We start from the raw sequence: 21,919 nt of genomic DNA on the forward strand, positions 1-21,919 counted from the left end.
TCATTTACTGTTAAAACACAGTTCCCTTTCAAAAGTGAACAGCTGTCATTATCACTTCCCATTTTTAAGCGACAGTGTTGATCAAAGCTTGCACTGTTCCCGCAAAAGGCAACAGTTCTGAATAAGGTCAGAAGTTTACATTTCAGCTACAGTAAAGAATGTATGTTTAGTCATTCGTGGGTTAACTGTTTCTTCACTGTTAAACAGACTGCAAAGATGATACTATTACACTGTGTCCAGTCTCTTCTGAAGATTTCGATCCACAGCCTCTACACCACGTTTCACAGGTTTTGGAAATGTATTATTCCTACAACCATACAGCCTGCGTGTGGTAAAAGTAGAAAAAGCACTTTAAAATGGGAACACAACCTGCAACGGGGTTCCCTCGCTTGACACAATGCCTCAAACAGAGAAGCTCACATGGAGACAACAGCCCAGCAATGATGGAGGTACTTCATGTATGATTTCGGGGCATGCGCGCACTGCAACACAGCCAAACCAAGCACTAAGTGCAGGTAGCCACAGTGCACTCGCACTGCCAGCATCAGTGCCGGAGCACCACTGAGTGTATAGAATTTTTCTCATAATCAATGTACACATGAAGTGATCTGTGTTCCACTTCTATCTTGGTCCTTCATGTAAGGGATTGATATCGTACTAACTCAATTAATTTAATAAATAGTAATACAGTAAAAGCTCGTTAATTCACAATTTGTTAATTCAAAATTTTGGATAATTTGAAGCAGCAACCAGGGTCCGTCCAACAATGTATTGAAAGCAATATGTAATGCATCTGGCTAACTCACACTGAGGTCCGTACCGCCACTGATCATTCTAACTCCGCACCCTCGTGGTTGGCAAGAGTGCTAGTGCGCAGAAACATGTTGGCAACGCTGGCGTCGCTGCATGCGCTGCGCAGCTTTGCTCTTTCCATTGGTGGCCCTTTGTTTAGGCACGACTGGAGAGAGACGCATTTGCGCCTGGCCAGGCATGGCTAACGCCTCTGTTGCAGGTTGGTTCTCTCCCTCTCTAAAAACCTTCAAGATAAAAATGCAGACGCAATGCTGCGTGTTTTTCGCTTTCTTTCTTTTTTTCATTTTACATCTTGGAGGCTATGCTCTTTCTCTATAAGGTGTTCTGCCGAGAAGCGGCTCCAGGTAATGTCTAAAACATGGCGGCCGTGACTTTCGTCGGCACTTGCGGTACCACAAAGCACAGCCTATGAAATCGATGGCTGTTACTCAAAGGAAAGCATCGCTGGAGGGATGGATGGATGGATGCTATGAGCGTCCTCTTTGGAACAGGGTGGTGGGTTGCACCATCAAGATCTTGTTATTATATTGCCTAATGTCCTACCTATGTTAAGAAAGAAGGGAAAAAAAAGCACGAAGAAGTCTCATCACCAGAATTTCTGAACCCGTATTGGAAACTTTGTTTTTGTATGCCTCCATCATTTGTCATTTTTCTACTTTTCTTCATGCTTGGAACATGCCTCTACGTATAGTGAAACTTGGCAGCATGCAGCTGGTGCAGCTACAAGAGTACAATGGAGACCAACGTCGCAGCAGGTTGTGGCGCGTTTCATGAGTGCATTTTAGAGCTCACCTCTTGTTCCTGCAGCGAGCACTGGCGGCACAAAGGCGTATTTATAGTCCATGACATTTTCAGCACGTGTCGCTTGTGGCCAGTCACGTTACCATGCACGCTATGCTGCTTGCGCTGCACCAGCTGCAATGCAGTCCCCGCCATAATTCGACGTGTGCGCAATGAACTGCTCTCTCTTGAACATGTGCAGAACGATCTCCAACCCGTGCTCCGTTTTGAATGGCTGCCTGCGACAGCCAGCAAAGCGGTGTGGGCACATTTTTTTCTCTGTGCCATGCATTGTGGGTTGGAGCAGTTGGGGCGACAAACATGCAGCTGGAGCAAGAGCCATCTCGACGTCAGATCGCGTTGGCTGCATCCGGTTATGTTGGCTGCGTCCGGTTATGTTGGCTGCGTCGTGCTTCCAACTATAAACGTTACAGCGTACTAGAAGGGGCAGTGCAGCGGGTGACACTCTCCGCATGGCTCTGCTGGTGTCGCAAGTAGCAGCGGTGCTGCGATCAACCACTCTTGAAAAGCAGAAAACTAAACGCTCGCATACACTGCGACGTACCTATACACTTGAAGAGCACAGGAAGTTTTCTTCAGTTTTTTCTCGATACACTTCAATTATTTGGTCAGCATTCTCTGCTTACAATCAGACAATGAAACGCATATTGTTTTTAGCCACAGATGCTAAAGCATTTTCTGAAATTACTATAGCACGTCTGTCCTTGCCGCAGGAACCTAGCTATGCAATCGAGAAAATGGGTACTTTTGACTGCATTCGAGTCCCGTCCAGATGAACTTTTTCAACACAATAGAAAATGATTCCTGCTATACGTTCAGCAACCAGGATCAAGATTAGCATAGAGAGCTTGAGGGCACAGACAATGTGCATCCAAACTCGAGTGGGCAGGTTCGGATCGTACATAATATCAATCAAGTCACCACATAACAGAGGAATTGTATGTAACTAGTCCCTGCAACATCGAAAGTGTAAATTAAGCTGTTACGTTGCCCGTTCGTTACCTCCTCTGGCACATCTTTCAACAGCACATGTTATAGGCGACTACATTAAAACAAAAACTGTGCTGATGAATAACATCGAACAGCCTGACTTAATTCTCCTTACGTCTACAAATGCTCACGAATTGAAAAGCAGCAGAGAAAACATGCAGGCCTGAATTGAAGTGACATATGCCCACAGAAGCAATTTATTCTGAAGTTGCTGAAATTTATTTGTAGAAATACAGACGAACCCACTTATAACGACACCAATTTAATATATCGGTTATAACAATGAGAAGCTGCTGCACCGTCAACTTTTGTATGTTTTTCATGGTTAAATAACCCACTTGATACAATGCCCCAATGCGGCATTATTGGTAATAATGATGAAATGCGAAATTCTTGAAAAGAAAAAAAGAAAACGAGAAATTCGAGCTGCTGCATGATGGGCCACTGCTCCAACAGCCGCCGTGCTCAATTTTCCAGCCGTCTACATGCAGCTCTCTCTCTTCGCCCTTCCACTACTCCGAACACGAATGGGCTGCGCCCATAGCTCTAAATAGAAGGGTGTTTTCGTATTTCGCCCTCATCAAAATGTGGCCGCCATGGCCAGGATTCGATCCCGCGACCTTGTACTCAGCAGACCAACACCGCAGCCACTGAGCTACCACGGCGGGTGTTGAGACGATCGTCGTGAACATGCTTAATCAGATAGCGATGGCGACAACTGCAGCAAGGTTGCTTCAACGTTGTCCTCGCAGGAGGCCCGGCAAATGATTCAGTCCCTCCGGAGCTTCGTTTTCATGAGGAATCTTCTGTTGCACTACGTGGAGCCCTTGGATGCCTTGGAAAAGGATGTCGGCAAGCTTCACGTGCAGCGTGCAAGGCTGACCGACAGGACTTTTCTCGTGCAAGCCAGTGAGAAGTACGTGACGAGATGCTTGTGGCGATCTCTCCTTAGCATTTCATCTGGATTTCGCAAGCTGACAGGCTGCCGCGGCAGCGTTCTCGCAATCTTTAAAAGGCCCCTGTCGGGGCCACCAACACGATGCCTCGGCGGTGCTTGCATATCGCTTGCCACCCGTGACACCTCTTTACAGTTGTTATAGCAATGCCATTCTTTAACGCCGACAGCCGCTGCTTGTTACTTGCGATCGGAGTGCCCAGGAAGCAGTTGAACGAGTGCACACAATCGGCAGCCGGATGGAGGAAATGGACGGAGGATGAGGAGGGGCTCTGGCCTCCACGCCATTATAGTTTTCTCACATTAGCTCTCCCATCCCCATATTTTGATTTTTTAATGCAACCCGGTTATAACAACTATCGGTTATAATCATAGAGTTTCATATTACTATAACTAGAGGGAAATTTGGCGCTGCGATCATTTAACCATCATGGAAATGATGGGAAGTACAGGGGACGGATTGGTATCTTGCTGACTGGGGAACTGGGCTACAGGTATTTTTGGCAGCTTTGCTTGCACTCTGAGCGCAACTGCTATAACCCGCAGTGGGACGGTGCAATGCAAAGCTTTGTTGCTCGAAGTGGCGATAGTGCGCTGGGCGAGTGGCTGGGCTAATGTTTGGTTTCGTGGTGTGGTGTCGAAGCTCTGACGAGAAAGTGACGGCATCGTAAATGACAGAATGCATTTTGACCGTTTTGACCTTGGTTTGTTAAGTGTATTAGGTTGGTGCTGTAGCGTTACGTACTTTATGACGCTTCAGAAAAGCAAAAGGAAGGCACTACACACACAGGGCACAGACAGTTGTACTTCCAGTGGCTCGACAATCAAATTTTATTGAGGGCTTCATTACGCATTGCTTATTTATTTGCTCATTTAAATGTGTTTTAGGACTTTGAAACACAAACTAACTTGTGGTATGAAAGGTTGCTGCTTCCTGGCTGCTGTCTGCTGTCGCAAAATGGGTGCAAAGCCAAGCCATAACAGTTGCTGGCAGCCGCTTCAGAAGCGTTACGTCAATATAAAATATAATGAAGCATACTCGTAGGAGGCCACAAGCGTCCTAGCTAGCACTGCAGCAGATGTGCTTAAAAGTACTTGAAGACGTTCAGCAATCGTGACAGCCGACGCAGCCTTTAGAAAGAGCGAGACATAAAAACGTTTACAGCGCAAACACATGCAACCACAAAGTAAGGGACAGGACACAAGCGCTGACTGTCAACTAACGTTTATTAACGGAAGACGGGTGCCTTATATAAGGGGAAAGGCATAAGCGAAAGGGGAAGGGAGTGATACAATCGGGGAAAATGATGATGCGCATCGATAAACGAACGTGCAAGCAGTCAACGCATTCAGGCGCGAAGAAACAAGAAAACGATAAAACTAGACAAACACTAACAAAAGACGAGGGATATTAAGATACAATGAAATCAGAAAGCAGCCGCTTCCAAAAAATGAAGCTCTGCCGCAAAAAGCGATACAGAAGGGGTGCTTACGCACTTGCTGCCATATTTGTGTATGTAAAACGTTTCCAAACTGACGCGCGCCGTCTCGTCGGCACTCTTGCCGAGAATCTTCGTCTCTCCCAAACGAGCCTCGCATCCTGTGCATCCAATTACATGCGCGACCAAATGTGCGTACTTGTCCTTTAAGTTGCTTAGATTTCGGGCATGTTCCCCCAAGCGTTCATTAATGCAGCGGCCGGTTTGGCCGACATAAGCCTTTCCACACTTCAAGGGAATGGCGTAGACCACTCCTGTGGAACACTTGATGAAGGGCTTCTCATGTTTTAGCTGGCAACCTCTTCTTTTAGAGTTGCAGATGCGTGAGCACAACTGTGCCAGCTTGTTGGGTGCCGAAAAAACAACGGAAACACCATGCCTGTTGGCTACCTTCTTAAGACTGTGCGAGGTCTTGTGCTGGTACGGCACAACCAAAGGCTTGTCGGTCTTCCGACGGTCATCTTTTACTCGTGTTCCCAGTTTTAGCTTCTGAAGGAGGGTCTCGGACACCGCAATCAAAACCGAATGGGGGAATCCCGCCGCCACAAGTCGGCTGGCCTGATTCTCAAAACTTGTCTGCATCAGGTGCGGGCACGACTTCTGAAGAGACGATTCCAAACAGTGCGACGCTATAGCTCTTTTTACAGTTTTGGAATGCGCTGAATCATATGGCAGCAAGTCCTTTTTTGCGCGAGGGAAGTAGCCCCAGCAAACGTGGTCTTCATCAAAGGTTAGTCTCAGGTCTAAAAACTGTAAGGCATTTGCGTCAGGTAGTTCGTGGGTAAAATTTAGCCCAAGTGCATGCTTGTCAAATGCGTTTAAAACTTCACCTACTGTAGAGAGGTAGGTGAAGGCCGTCTGCTTTTTTAAAAGCACTAAAAAGTCATCTACGTATCTAAAAACCTTTAAAACGGACCCCCCCAAAAAAGACCTATCCAAAAATCTATCTACCTTTGCTAAAAAAATATCACAAAGAATTGGAGCCACGCAGGACCCAATGCAGATACCGTTGCGCTGCAAAAAAGGCAGGTTGTCATAAACAATAAAAGTAGATTTGAGGTAAAACTGCAACAACGATATAAAATTGTCTACTGACAAGCCTGTTGAGTTCCGGAATGACACTTCGCCGTTTGCTTCTACGCATTCTCTAACAGCCAACAAAAGCTGATCTTGAGGCACAGAATAAAACAAGTCTTGTACATCTACGGAAAAACCAAAGCCAATGTTGTTTGTGCTCTCAAGAAACAGCGAGACATCCGTAGATTTCTTTGTTAAGAACGGATCATCCAAAGCAAGCGTTTTGAGCGCCGTCTCGTCGGCAAGAGTGCCGACGAGACGGCGCGCGTCAGTTTGGAAACGTTTTACATACACAAATATGGCAGCAAGTGCGTAAGCACCCCTTCTGTATCGCTTTTTGCGGCAGAGCTTCATTTTTTGGAAGCGGCTGCTTTCTGATTTCATTGTATCTTAATATCCCTCGTCTTTTGTTAGTGTTTGTCTAGTTTTATCGTTTTCTTGTTTCTTCGCGCCTGAATGCGTTGACTGCTTGCACGTTCGTTTATCGATGCGCATCATCATTTTCCCCGATTGTATCACTCCCTTCCCCTTTCGCTTATGCCTTTCCCCTTATATAAGGCACCCGTCTTCCGTTAATAAACGTTAGTTGACAGTCAGCGCTTGTGTCCTGTCCCTTACTTTGTGGTTGCATGTGTTTGCGCTGTAAACGTTTTTATGTCAAGTATGCACCAACTCGCCCAGAAAGAAGTTTTAATGAAGAAAGAGCGAGAGAGTTCACAAGTGCCTGTCGTCTGCGAGAAAAATATCGCGTTCGCAGTGAGCAGGCATTGTAGCAGACAACACTTGTAGCATTTCTGTCAAAGGCGCAACACTTTCTCACTATGCAAAATTTTTATTTCCATAAATAATGAGTATTCTTATATAAGTACATGCACAGTTGTTATTGCTATTACAAAAATTAATAAATAATTATTCTCTGGTGCTAAATCAGGAACAGAATTGCAGAAGAATGCATACCCTGGTATGCCCTGGTGGCAAACCGTGCTTCAATCTCCAAGTCATACAAAGCTTATGTAATGGTGGTGGTGGTGGTGGTGGTGGTGGTAGAAACATTTTATTCAAGAAGTTAATAACAGAGTTGCTTGCTGTGCGCCTGAGTAGCAGCCCCTATTCCGGGACGCCATTGGAATTGGCTGCTGCCCGGGCGCGCACCACCAAGGAACGTTGAGCTTCCAAAGTAGAGCAGCCGAGCAGGTACTCCTCCCAAGCCTCTCTAGTAGGGATGGGGAAGGGGGATGAAAAGGAAGTGGAGTGGCGGGGCACGAAGCCACAACGTGAAAGGTATCGGCGAGGACCTGACAAGTTGGGCACGTGCCTGAGATTTCCGGCATGAAGTGCCGGGCGACCACCGGACTAAGGAAAGTATTGGTCTGAAGGCGGCATAGTAGTCGTTCGTCCGCTTTCGCCAAACCACGTGCAGGCTTAGGGTAGAGTCGGCGCGAAGTGCGATAATAATCCAGAATATCGCTGTAGCGTGTGAGGCTCGAGTTGCCAGGATCCGACACAGGACATGAAGGGGCAGCGGCCCGGTGGAAAGAAGCGCGAGTAGCGGCATTCGCCGCCTCGTTGCCGGGAAGACCTGTGTGGCCTGGGGTCCAGACTATTCTGATGGAGTGAGGGTTGAAGCGCCAGGAGGCGGCCCGAAGGAGACTAGACACCAGCGGGGCGATGGAACCCTGGATGTATCGAGAACAGGCTGAGCGTGAATCTGTCAAGATAGTGTGAGTGGTGGGGTGTGAGGCGGCCAAAGCGATGGCAACCTCCTCTGCATGAGTTGCAGTGTCGGCTCTGAACGAGAGGCCATCGACGTGGTGACCCTCGGTGATCACAGCGGCCATGAAGTGACCTGAGGGGGAAGGGCCCGAGACGTCTACGTAGAATACCCTGGGGCGTTCGGAGTGGCGCGCATGGAGGGCAGCGGCACGCGTTTGCCTGCGACAGGGGTGTTCGGGATTCATGTTGCGGGGGCGCCAAAGCTTCTGGTGCCAGAGTTCCGGTATCGGGGAGGGAGGGACCGGGTTAGAGATTGAGCCGAGGCCAAGTCTGTGTAGCAGGCGGCGCCCGCAAGGCGTCTGCGACAGACGAGTGAGTTGATTGACGCGATGGGCTTCCCGCAGCTCCGCAAAGGAGTTGTGCACCCCCAGCGCCGCAAAGCGGCGATTGGAAGTAGCGATGGGCAGGTCCAACACGCGTTTGTACACGGAACGGAGAAGAATATCCAGCTGGTGTTCGTGACGACGACGCAGGCGAAGGTATGGTGAGGTGGAGAGGACCCGACTAGTCGCAAACGCTTGGGCCAACTGGAGGGACTGGGTCCCTCGGAGGCCGCCACGCTTGGTAGAGACCCGCCGAATCATACGACTCACTTGTTCACTGGTGCAACGGAGAGCAGCTATGGTACCCTTAGGGTCCAGGGAGGACGAGAGGTGAAACCCGAGAATCCTAAGGTCCTGGACCGACGGGACAGGGCCGGACGGGAGTGTAATCAGGGGTGGCGGTAGGCGGGAGACTGATAGGAGTGCCGATTTGGATGGAGAACACTCTAGGCCGCAAGAAGCGGCGTGTGTCCACTAGAAGGGCTGCCTGTTGTAGGCGTTCCTCGATTTCAGCCGGAGAGCCGGTGTTGGTCCAAATTGTAATATTGTCAGCATAGAGCGCATGGTGTATCCCCTCGACCTTCTGCAGGAGGGAAGGGAGGTTCAGCATGGCCAGGTTGAAGAGTAGAGGTGACAAGACCGCTCCTTCAGGTGTACCCCGTGTGCCTGGTGGGTAAGGGCCGTGCTCGGTGGAATCGAGGCGGATGAAGACGGCGCGATTAGAAAGAAAAGCGCGGATGTAGTCAAAAGTCTTCTGTCCGCAGTCTGTGGTGGAAACATTAGCGAGAATGCTACTGTGTTTGACACTGTCAAACGCGCCCCGAAGATCGAGAGCGAGAACGGCTTTGTCATTTTGGCGCATAGTAGTCAGCTCTGTGACATCGTGGTGGAGCTGTAGCAAGATGTCCTGTGCCGACAGATGCGGGCGAAAGCAAAACATCGTGTCGGCAAAGGTCCCCTTAGCCTCCAGGTAGGCGGAAAGGCGGTCGCGGACCATAGTTTCCATGAGTTTGCCGGCGCAAGAGGTGAGAGAGATCAGTCTCAGGGCCTCAATGCTAACCGGCTTGCCCGGCTTGGGGATGAACGTGACCAGCGATGTGGTCCATTCTGATGGGAGTGGCGAGCCATCCCATATCGAGTTGATAAGGTGGAGCAGCGAAAAGAGCCTGGTCGGGGAGATTGGCTAGGAGCGACACTGTGATGCCATCCCGGCCGGGAGCCGTGCCCCGCCGCATTTTCGCCAGCGCAGCGCGCAAGTCGGGAAGCGTGTATGGAGAGTCGAGGTTGGAGTTGGGGGAACCAGAATATGTGTATTCCGGGCACACGGGGCCGACCGTGCGACAAATGTATCGGTCGCAGAGATCCTTCGCGAGTTGATCCATCGTGCCCTGATAGGCATGCAAGGCGCGACGGAGTTGACGCTGTGTTTCTCCACGGGTGGTGGAGGGGTCCAGAAGGCTCCGGAAGAGTCGCCACGTGCTCTTGGAGCTCATCTGGCCTGCTGCCTTCGTGCAGGTGTCGGTCCAATTTGAATCGGCAAGCTGCACAGAATATGCAGCCGCTTGTGTGGTGAGCGCCTCAATACGGGAGCGGAGTTTGCGATTCAGCTTGCTTCGCCGCCAACGGCGTATGAGGCCGCGGCGAGCATCCCAGAGATGGTGGAGGTGTGGGTCGATAGCAGGAGTCACGTTAGAGGTGGCAAGGGTCTGTGTGTGCGCTCGTTGCGTATGAAGGGCATAGGATGCCCACGCCGCATATTCGTCTGAATCAAGGATCGGGGGGAAGGGTTGAGATCTGAACTTGGTCCAGTCGGTAAGACGGGCCCAGGCCCCGGTGTTCGCGCATTTTCTGTCGCGGTGTGAAGGCAATGCGGAGCAGAAAATGATCACTACCGAGGGTTTCATTGAGATTCTCCCACGTAGCATCGCGGATGTTACGGGTGAGGGAGAGGTCCAGGCAAGTGTCACGTGACACCGAATTACCACAACGTGTGGGATGTACGGGATCAGTGAGCAGCGTGAGACTAAAAGAGGAGATGAGCTCCTTAAGCTGTCGGCCTCGGGTCTTTTCGTAGTGGTAGCCCCAGTGAGGGCTGGGGGCATTAAAGTCGCCGACTATCCCCAGGGGTTCACGGGCCGCCGTACGCAAGGCCTGATGGAAGAGTTGCGCGAAGGAGACCCCCCGATAGGTGAGGGGTGCAATACACGTTCAGAATATGAATCGAGGGTTGGCCCCTCCGCTGAGGGAGCACTGAGACCATGCAGTAGTCATACGGGAGGTCCAGATCGAGATCGATATGAACCGCCGTGTACATCTTATGCACAAGGAGGCAAGTGGTGGTGCCGCCTACGTAGGGGCAATAGCCGGAAAGGGTTGGAGTTGAGCCAGATTCCTGGAGTGCCAAGACGGCCAGTTTAGAGTCAAGTGATTGGAGAAATAGGGAAAGGTGTGAGCGCTTTCGCCTGTTCCCGAAACCTCTGGAGTTCCACTGCACGATATCTAAGCGGGACGGCAGATTTGAATGGACTGTACGATTGGTAGCCATCATGAATGTCCTAGATTTTGTATGTCATCGTCCATGCCCTGTTCGGAGCCTTGGGAGACAGGAAGGGGGATGGAAGCCGGGTTGCCCTGTGTCGAGGAGGTGGTGGCCACCTTGCGGCGCCGGGGAGCGGAACTGACACTACTTCGCGAAGTAGAGCGGGACCGTGATGTTTTGGATTTGAACTGAGTAATCGCCCAGGCCTGAATGGCTTGCACTACCTCAGCTACAATGTGTTGAACGGAAAAAGTGGAGATGTGGTGGAGAAGCAGCTTGTCAAGGCGGGAGACGTGCTCCTCGAGGGGCAAAGTTGACTCAATCAGCAGAAGAGCTTTAGCTACGGTAGCCGGGGGAGTACTCGGTGTGGGCGTCGCCTGAGGGCTAGGCTTGAGGGGGGCGGCCAGCGGGGCCGTCTGGGTAGGGACGACAGGACCGGGCGCCTGCGAAGTGTGCTGTTGCAGGGATGCGACTTGCTTAGACAATAATGCAATTTGCCGCTGAAGATCCGCGTCCTTCTTGCGAAGGGCCGCAAGTTCAGGGGAGGGAGGGGCAGTAGGTGGGGGAGGGAGGGGCAGTAGGTGGGGGAGAGAGAGGCTTGGGAGCAGCAATTCCTGCCCAACTACTGACCTGTGGTGGTGCCGTCGAGACATCGAGCGGCGGAAATTCTTGGGTTTCGGCCGGGCACTGGGAGCCAGGCTGTTTCGGGTGGGCACCCTTCTTGTCATGGAGTGGTGGTGACGTGAGCGCTCCAGGATGTGCCGAGGGTGACGTGGGCTTCCAGTATTTGCCCGTGCAACATCTGGCCCCGGTCTCGTGAGCACCGTGACAGAGGAGGCACTTGGGTTGGCAATCGTGGTCTGTGAGGCCTTCGGGAGCGAGGGTCCCACATTGGGTACAGCGGTCTGGGTTGGGATGGGGGCACACAGACGGCCGGTGGCCTATGATGCCGCACTGAGGACAGGCCGGGATTGTCTTTTTATACGGTCGAACGTATGTCACCACGCAGTGGTAAAAGAGGAAGCGGAGGAGCTTCGTACCCTCGAAAGTAACCACGGCCGCGTGGAGTCGCCGAGTTTACGGACCGCAAGGATGGTACCTTGGGGCCAATGAAGTTCTAGATTTATCTTTTGAGGGGTCTCGGCAGGGTTGATGGTGATAACCCCCCTGCAAGTTTCCCCGGTAGGCTTGGCGTGACCTCGGACGGGTAGCAGCTGGTCCCCCACCGGCAGCTGGAAGTCTCCGAGGAGTTGTTCAGCTTTAGGCAGCACGGTGGTGCTGCAAATGATGATGTTTTGGTCCAAGATCAGCCACACTTGCACTTGTGTGGTGGTCGGGTCACCCAGGTAAGCTCGGATAGCATCGCCCAGACGATCAGCAGAGGAAAAGGTTCGGAGCTCGCAGGGAATGCGAGGCTTGAGGACCACGATGTAGTCGTCTCGGGAGAGGCAAGGAGTTTGACGCGGACGCCACTTGCGTTGCTTCGCCAACGGCGTAGAAACAGATGTGCGCGTGGTGTCTGTGGGACGCCGCGCGCACCTCTGCGGAATGACGCAGCTGCGGAATGACTGTCAGCTGCGGCGTCTCGGTGCAAGGACGCGGGCTTGCATTTCACTTGCTTGCGTTTCCAGATATTCACCATGTCTTCGAGGTATTTATTCTCCGATGGCATAAGTTGGTCGGCAGGGGAAATCTCCATCCTAATCACTTGCAGTGAGGCAGGGTCGTAGCCCGTAACCGCAGTGGCTGCTGCCATCGTCGGGCTGAAAGCCGCGACGAGGGGCGCTAGGCGTACTGAGACAAAGCCTAGCGAGGCGGCGTAGTAGCCGGGAGTGAAAACAGTCTCTAAAAGTGCCGAAAATTGGCCCACCTGGACGAGAGCGGTATCCGGGCAAAGCACAGAACTTGGCGATCACGATAAAACCGGTTGTGAGGGGGTTGATGGTGATAGTGTGCAAAAATACAGGAAAATCCGCGGAGCCAGTGTGAAGAACGTCCAACGCCGCCGAGCGCTCGCAGCGCCCCCATGTAATGTGTTGTGCATTATAGAGAATACTGCAGCAATAAAATGAGATTTTACGTGATAATATCTGAGTATAGTTACATTTACTGCACTCCAAGCAATCGCTGCTAGTCTAAAATCGAAGTCAATCCAAAGCCTGTACTTCTCATCATTTCAATGTAGGTTGAGGCAACGCTCCGGAGAGCCCCCGTAGACATTAGCGCCACATTTCCCTCTAGGGTATTTATTTAGAAACTCTATGGTTATAACAATGGAATTTTCATGGCACTTGAATATTGTTATAAGTGGGTTTGACTGTAATGTCGCAACCGCACAGTAAACGCGAATGAGCAGGAGAGGACTAGCACAACCATTATGCCGGAAGCCAAGCGGTAGCTTCACTGAAATGGAAAAGCAGCTCATTGTTGTATTTATGGTGACCATGCTTTGGCATGGAGCATGGAGCTTTGGCAACGGCCCAGCGAAGACGGTTCATCCATACGACATTCGAATCGTCCCAATGTCCATGCACCATTTCGGCTAGAAATAGTACATCTACTGGACGTCAGTCTGAGATATCCTATTACAAATGTCGTAAGGTTATCCCTCATGGACCTTTTTTTGACATGAACGTGAATATTTGTCCTCCAATTGAAGCTATGCCTCATGAGTTTCCTCGTATCAGAATTATGTTTTCTCGCATATATTTAAGTTACAATACGAAGCTATCACATCTGCAGCTTGCGTTTATGTCATATTACGAATTTTCTGATGCAATTTACTTTGAAAACTTCAATTACCGCATTTACTCTAATTTAATGCTCACCTTCTTTTCGATAAAAAGGGTCCGAAAATTGCATGCGCATTAGAATCGAGTACTACCCTATATCTGCATTAACATATTGCCGTCAGCATTCGAAAAATGGCCACCTCGTACGCGCTCCTAGCCTAGCTGCTGCAGCTTCCTCCATGCGCATACCTCCATGTTGTAAGTGTAACCAGACGCTGGTGTAACCTAGTCTACTGCCTGTCTGCCCATTTTCTGTGTTTATTCAATCAGCATGGAAGCACCGACTGTGAAGACACGCGGAGTCCACCATCATGCAGCATTTAAAAGGAAAGTTATCATGTACTGTAAGAGTTGGGGTCGGGCATGAAATAAATGGTAGCTGGCCCATGCAGTTGTCCAACTCATCCATGCTGAGGACGTTGTTGAAGGGAGGTACTTGCTCTCATCGAGAAGGAGGAATATGGGATTTATTTACAATATTTACATCAAGGGTGGAGAACGTTACATTTCATCAGTCTAGCATGACTGAAAGAAAAAGCACACCAAGCAGCCGTAAACGGCTGCTTAAAAACACTCTGTCCTCCCTAGATCCCTAGGTGAGGAAAAACTGCTGTTCAACCTTCAACCAATGGGAGCGTCGAAAGTCATCCTAGTCGAGCCGCCTTTGAGGGGGAGGGTTCACCCACTCACTTCCGCACTTTGGTTTCACTGAACACACCGAGGTGAGAGGGTTCTTGTAGACAAGGGGTCTTGACCCAAGCAGGCGCCTCTTGATCCCAGAGCTGACCCCGCAGTCAGTAGCTGCCACGTCTGTCCATTGACTGTGACGACTTCTGGGGCCCGTGAGAAAGCACCGCAAAACATCCTTTTCCAGTTCTCTTGTTCCAAGCAAACCGTGAAGACAACAGCGACTCAACTAACAATACTCAGTCCACCGAACGTGGCTAGACATGCCAGTGCCATTGGGCTGTTGAGGAGGCACATTTTTGTCTTTACAAAGTGAGTCGTCGCAGCAGGCCGGGAAAATTTTGCAGGTCAGTACTCCTGCAGGCCAATCGTAAATGCTCCTCCATGGCCCAGAAAATCTCGACTGACCAGTGCTGATAACCGCTGGGCAGGAAGAGAACGGCTGGTGGCCAGGGGGTGATGCCTTGGCTCGCAGCGATCACTTGTGTAATGACGTCACCGCCCCAAAACCTCCAACAAGGACAGGCAACTGCAAAGCGAACCCCACAACATGGCCCTGCGCCAAGATGACGTATCTTGGATTTCACTTTAGACCCGCTAGGCTTCAAAGAAAACATAAGTGCAGAAACAAAAAATGCTGCATTTCGCTACGCCATTTTTGGGAGGAATTTCGTGCTGACAAATTGAGCAATGATGGAGGGAGTCCTGCTAAATGAGAGGGGATCTTCTTGGCTTAACAAAATTAACATTAACAACCCCAAAATTGAGGCAGGATCCCTAAACGCAGAATTCAAATTAGCCTGCTCAAACCATCTGTTAACCATTAATAAAAAGACTAGCGCAAATAACAGGGACACAGACAGAGAAGACGACAGGACGAGCGCTAATTAGCGCTAATAAAAAGGGAAAGTTGCATAGCAATGCAGATGATTTGATCTGCCTTGATCAAACTATCTGCATTGCTATGCAACTTTCCCTTCTTATATATAACGGAGAAGTTGTACTCTTGTAGGGTGAGGCTCTGTCAGAGCAAGCGGCCATTTTTGCGTGACATTTGATTGAGCCACACAAGAGGAGGTCAGTGGTCAGTCTCGAAGATGAACTTCGCTCCGTACAAGTAACACGACAACTTCTGGGCTGCCCAAACTAAACAAGCACATTCCTTCTCTGAAGCACTGTAGGCTTCCTCTCTTACAGTTAGTTTATGGCTGCCATAGAGGATAGGATGTTCCTCATTATCGTCGCCGACATGACTAAGCACCCCGCCAATACCTCTGTCGCTTGCGTCGCACTGAACTATGAATTCCTTTGTGTAGTCTGGCCCGCAAAGCACAGGATGAGAAACCAATAGCATTTTCAAACCTTGGAAAGCGTTCTTTTTGTCCTTATCTTTGTCCTTATCTGCATCTTGTGCACTGAGCCTGGCGATTACTCCCACAGCCTCACACGGCAACATAGACAGCAACTGCTGTGGCCATGTACTCGGACTGAAGTTCATCTTCTCGCAAGTCCTTTCAAAATTTCCGAGGAACAAGCCTATGTCGTTCCCGAGCTCAAATGGCTTTAACAGCCTGTCTATGCGGTATGATTTTCCCTCACTTGGATCGTCCCAAAGCCCCTTCACTTCCCTGAGACAACTCCAAACATTTTCTTTCAAGCTCAAGTTGCATTTTTCTTAACTCGCGTTTCTCTGTGCCGCTCTCTCTCTCTCTGTCCCGTTTCTCTCTTTTCCTAAGAAGTTCTAACCCAATTTCAATGTCCTCCTCACTGGACTGTTCGGAAATCAGCTTCAATAATTCCCATTTTAGGATTTCCTTGTGTACCTCTAGGCCCAGTTCCTCACCAACAATCAACAATTTGTCTCTCAGCAGTGTTCTTAGCTCCATGATTGCTGCTTTACTGCCCTGATCCTGCTCGCTAAACCTGCCTAGGTAAACACAACCTAGCTAACAATTAACAATCCAGCTTCCCTACTGTTCTAAACTGGACAAACACAAAATGAAGCCTAGAGAGTCAAAGCAAGAACCAAGCACTCATCGCAGACATAGCACCATGTCGCAAAGTCCGTCTCACCGCTGCCAGCCAGTTGTAAGGATTGGGGTGGGGCATGAAATAAATGGATAAATGGTAGCTGGCCCATGCCGTCTGGCCCGCGAAGCACAGGGCGAGAAACCAATAGCGTTTTCAAACCCTGAAAAGCGTTCTCTTTGTCCTTATCCCAGTGCACGCTACTCGGTGCTCTCTTTCGGAGCACGTCTGTTAAAGGACTTGCTATTTGCGAGTAATTCGGAATGTACCGTTGATAGTACTCCACAAGTACCAAATATTAACAAATGTCTGTTTTCATGCATGGCTGTGAAAAATCTCCAATCGTAACTATTTTCAGCTCGGCCAGCCATCTCGTGCCCTGGCCGACAACATGGCCCAGATAAGCAACCTGCTAACAGCCAAATCTACACATTTCCACCTTCATCATTAAGCCTGCTCCCCTCAATCGTGAGAACACCAGTTTGAGGTGCGATACGTGCTGTTTCCAGCTTTCAAAAAAAATTTCTACATCATCAAGATATGGCAAGGCAAACTCCAGCCAGTCTTTTAGGACAGTATCCATTAACTTAGAGAAGCTAAACGGCATGTTCTTCAGCGCAAAGCTGAGGGCGAGAGGGCGAGAAGTGCCTATAGGTGAGATAAATGCAGCATAGTGGCGCACCCCCTGCACGAGATCTATAGCTGAAATGTATTTAGCAGCGCTAACTCTTGCGATTCGTTCCTCAATGTAGGGTATCGGGTACAGCTGATCCCTAGTGATGGCATTCAACTTCCTGTAATCAACAAACGGATGAGGGTCCTTATTAGGGGTTTCTACAAGTATTAGCGGTGACATGTAGTCATTCTCAGCGGGCTCAATAACTCCATACTCTAGCATGCACTGCATCTCTGCCTCCATAATTTCTGTCGTGGATACACCCTGTAAGGCTTTGATCTTACGTGTTCGGTAGATGTCAGCTCTACTTCATGCATTATTAGTTCGGTTCTACCTGGCCAATTGCTGAATCTGTCGAGGTATTCCTCAAACAGCCCTTTTAGCTAGTCTAGCTGCTCGGGTCTAAGAGGGTGTGAGCATACCGAATGTTTTACCACTTCTTCCAGGCTGATTTCGGAGTTGGAGGTTGCCTTATACTCATTAAACTCGGTACTAGTGTCATTCTGTTTTTTGATGGTAAAGTTAATGACTCCGCTCCGCTCTCATCAAATTGCAGTGGTATATCCTCACCTCCTTCCTGCAACCGGGCATTCTCAGAGCATAGTTAGTATCTGAAAGTTTGTGCAACACTTTAACGGGCCCGTCCCAGTGAACTTCAAACTTGTTCTTTCTTGAAGGTTTGAGGATCGTTACCTGGTCTCTGGGGTTAAACGTACGAAGCCTCGCATTCTTGTCGTAATAGAATTTGGCGTTCTTTTGAGCTACTCCCTTGTTCTTTTCGACAAGTTCGTCGGTTGCACTTAGCCGTTCCAGCAGATTTAGCACATATTCAACCACTGTTGACTCTCTCCTCTTTCCTCCCACATCTCTCTTAACATTCTCAGTGGAGAACGGAGTATCCTCCCACACACTATTTCTGCTGATGAGAACTCTGTAGCCTCATGTGGAACCGTTCGCAAAGCAAACAAAGTGGCCGGAAGACATTTCTCCCAGTCCTCCTTGTGCTCGTAACAGAGCGCCTGGAAAACTCGCTTAAGCACTGAATGCCACCTCTCTACACTATGTGAGGGTGATAGACGGAACTGTGTATCAACTTTACCTCGCACTTTTGTAAGAATGTGGCAGTCAGTGAGCTGGTGAATACTGACCCTTGATCCACCTGAATTTCGGATGGAAGCCCAACTCAAGCGAATACTGACAAAAGCGCGTCTACTACTTCGGTGGAGCTGAGCTCTTTCAGAGGGACTGCTTCAGAAACTTTGTAGCCGGACACAGCATGATAAACAAGTACCTGTAACCCGACTTTGTATTTGGTAGAGGCCCTACCGTGTCTACCACAAGTCGTCTGAAAGGTTCTGAAATTAAGGGCACTACCTTCAGTGGTGCTTTCCAGATTTCTCCTGGTTTACCCGAGCGCTGGCAGGCGTCGCATGATCTTATAAAGTTTTCTATGTCTTTGAAACAGACAGGCCAGTACTATTCCATAAGCAATCTTTCCTTCAATTTGTTTATGCCTAGGTGGCCAGACCAACCATTTCCATGACAGAGACTTAAAAGGTCCTCCCTGTAGATAGTAGGTATGACTAAGTGATCTAAAATCCTACCCTTTTGGTCTTGTAGTGCCAACACAACAATCCTCCTGTCTCTTGTATTGCCACGGTGTGCCTAACAATGCCTTCTTTAGCTGTGTGATGCAATTTAGCTCAGCTGTCGTCATTCTTTTGCTCGGCTGCCAGTGACTATCTGTCCACGCATAAGAGCCGATCAAAGTTCTTCGAGGCCGGTGATAGTAATGACTCTGTCTCGCTTGCGAGTGCATGAGCTGGCGCTTCGTGCAGGCGTGAACTTTGACACCCTGGCGATACGCTCTCGTTGAGCTGGTCAGCTGGCAGGCTTTCCTCGACTGTTTTTTTGTCCCTCGAGCCTAGCTCGGATTCGGTTACTGAAGTTACCTCTTTTGCTACTTCCACTGAAGCAGCTTTTGCATTTTCAGCCGAAAGCGGCGCGATTTTACGAGCTTGGCCTCGTGTCAATGCCTGTACTACGCCCTCTCCCAGTTTAAGCCCTTTCTTCTGCAGTAACTGGTGCGACCGATTCGAAAAAATGCAAGGGTACTGCAGCGACAAGAATTTGGAAACTGCAGCCTCAGTCACGAGCTCCCCAAACGGTCCACTGATTTTGACTTTAGCCATGGGGAGACACACGCTGTGTTCTTCTACAATCTGTTTGATCCATGCTATTTCTCCAGTGACGTTATCTACCGTCACGTAAGATGGATGGACAATGTCCATAGTGGCGGCACTGTTTCGCAGCACCTGACATGGTTTCAAATTAACATGGGGGTCGTGAAGATATGGGCTTAAAAGTTCCATATTCTCGTCTTACGCCAGGCTTCCCGCAGTTTACAGTGATATGTCTGAGTTTGTGACACTTATAGCAGCGGATTGGTCTAAAAGATTCTACCTTTCTTTTCTGCTCTTTTTGTATGGTTTCCCCGTTTGATTTCTCCTCGCTGTTTTCTGAGGGCTTTTCCTCCACGTCTGCAGGCTCCGGTCGCTTAGTCTGCGAACCCCTTTTGAACGGAAATGGCTTCCGCAGTCCATTTCGAGGGTCCCAATTTCCATGCTCGGCATTCAGCTTTCTACGGATTGCGAACTCTTCGGCTGATTCCGCCGCCCTTTCCACAGTCTACATTTCCTCTGTCTTGCACCCACAGCTTCACAGATTGTGGGATGCTTCTGTAAAACTGCTCTAGACACATGCATCCAATAATCATGTCTCTGCTATCGTACGCGTCCGCCCTTTTCAACCACTCGACTAGGTTGGCCTTTAAGCTATATGCAAACTCCGGATATCCCTCGCTATCCTTCTTGCCTGTGCTTCGAAACCTTTGCCGAAAAGCTTCGGCTGAAAGGCGGTATTTCTTCAGAAGATCAGCCTTAACTTTCGCATAATCATATGCATCTTGTGCACTGAGTCTGGCTATTACTTCTGCATCCTCACACGGCAACACAGACAGCTACCGCTATGGCCATGTACTCGGACCGAAGTTCAGCCTCTCGCAAGTACTTTCAAAATTTCCGAGGAACAAGCTTATGTCGTTTCCGACCTCAAATGGCTTTAACAGCCTGTCCGTGCGGTACAATTCTCCCTCACTTGGATCGTCCCAAAGCCCCTTCACTTCCTTGAGACAACTCCAAACATTTTCTTTCAAGGTCAAGTTGCATTTTTCTTAACTCGCATTCCTCTGTCCCATTTCTCTCTTTTCCTAAGAAGTTCTAAACCAATTTTAATGTCCTCCTCACTGGCCTGTTCGGAAATCAGCTTCAATAATTCCCATTTTAGCATTTTAGCATCTCCTTGTGTACCTTGAGGCCCAGTTCCTCACCAACAATCAACAATTCGTCTCTCAGCATTGTCCTTAACTCCATGATTGCTGCTTTACTGCCCTGATCCTGCTCTCTACACCTATCTAGGTAAACACAACCTAGCTAACTATCAACAATCCAGCTTCCCTACTGTTCTAAACTGAACAAACACCAAATGAAGCCTAGAGAGTCAAAGCAAGAACCAAGCACTCATCGCAGACATAGCACCATGTCGCAAAGTCCGTCTCACCGCTGCCAGCCAGTTGTAAGGACTGGGTAGGGGCCTGAAATAAATAGATAAATGGTAGCTGGCCCATGCCGTCGTCAGACTAATCCACCCTGAGGATGTTGTTGAAAAGAGGGACTTGTTCTCATCGAGAACGAGGAATAGGGGATTTATTTACAGTATCTACATGAAGGGTGGAGAACATTGCATTTCATCAGTCTAGCATGACTGAAAGAAAAAGCACACCAAGCAGCCGTAAACGGCTGCTTAAAACACTCTGTTCTCCCTAGATCCCTAGGTGAGGAAAAACTGCTGTTCAACCTTCAACCAATGGGAGCGTCCAAAGTCATTCTAGTCGAGCCGCCTTTGAGGGGGAGGGTTCACCCACTCACTTCCGCACTTTGGTTTCACTGAACACACCGAGGTGAGAGGGTTCTCGTAGACAAGGGGTCTTGACCCAAGCAGGCGCCTCTCGATCCCAGAGCTGACCCCGCAGTCAGTAGCTGCCACGTCTGTCCATTGACTGTGACGACTTCTGGGGCCCGTGAGAAAGCACCGCAAAACATCCTTTTCCAGTTCTCTTGTTCCAAGCAAACCGTGAAGACAACAGCGACTCAACTAACAATACTCACTCCGTGGAACGTGGCTAGACATGCTGGCACCGTTGGGCTGTTGAGGAAGCGCACTGTTCTCTTTACAAAGTAAGTCGTCGCAGCAGGCCGGGAAAATTTTGCAGGTCGGTACTCCTGCAGGCTTATCGTAACAGTGCACGGAGACAGACGGAAATCGGGCTGCATTACGGGCGTTCGGAGTTCCCAAAATTTGCGTGCGGGACTGGCGCAAACAAGAAGGAGAATATTTTCATCAGCAAAGCAACAAGGAAGGGTTTCAGTGGACCAAAGCAGGGCCGCTTTGCTGACATAGAAGAGCTGCTCACGGAATACGTGCAAAAGCAGTGAGTGGCACAGTGGCCTGTGACGACCGATCTCCTCAAAGTACGGGCGATGTAGTTAGCCATACAGAAAGGACTAAGGCAGAGTGACTTCAAAGTTAGCAGGTGCTGGCAGTCAAATTTTATGAAAAGAAAAGGCTTTTCTCTTCGAAGGTTGTGGGGTTTCCGGTTCTCGCAGTGGTTGTGTAAAGCCGTTGCGTTGTGTTGCCGGGGGCTCCGTGTCCCTCTCCTCCTTGCCTGGACGGGGTGGCAGCGGGTCATAAAACACTGTCACTCTGCTGTCATCCCGCCCACGGGAAGGTCAACAGGCTTTCCCCATTGGCCGACATTTTGGCGGGATTCGGGCCCTGCTTGCGTGCACTCCGGGTAAGCGCGCGCAAGACGGGACCCGAGGGGAGACCACATCGGGGCGTCGGAAGG

The 21,919-nt window shown here is 49.7% G+C and overlaps 1 protein-coding gene across 5 annotated transcripts in view; it reads right to left on the reverse strand.

The window, feature by feature from the left end:
- Positions 1-21,919, reverse strand: part of g (adaptor-related protein complex 3, delta 1 subunit-like garnet) — a 354,723-nt gene that overhangs the window by 241,229 nt on the left and 91,575 nt on the right. The gene's annotated exons all lie outside the window — the stretch shown is intronic.

This window comes from Dermacentor albipictus, chromosome 9, assembly GCF_038994185.2.
Source record: "Dermacentor albipictus isolate Rhodes 1998 colony chromosome 9, USDA_Dalb.pri_finalv2, whole genome shotgun sequence".
NCBI lineage: Eukaryota > Metazoa > Arthropoda > Arachnida > Ixodida > Ixodidae > Dermacentor > Dermacentor albipictus.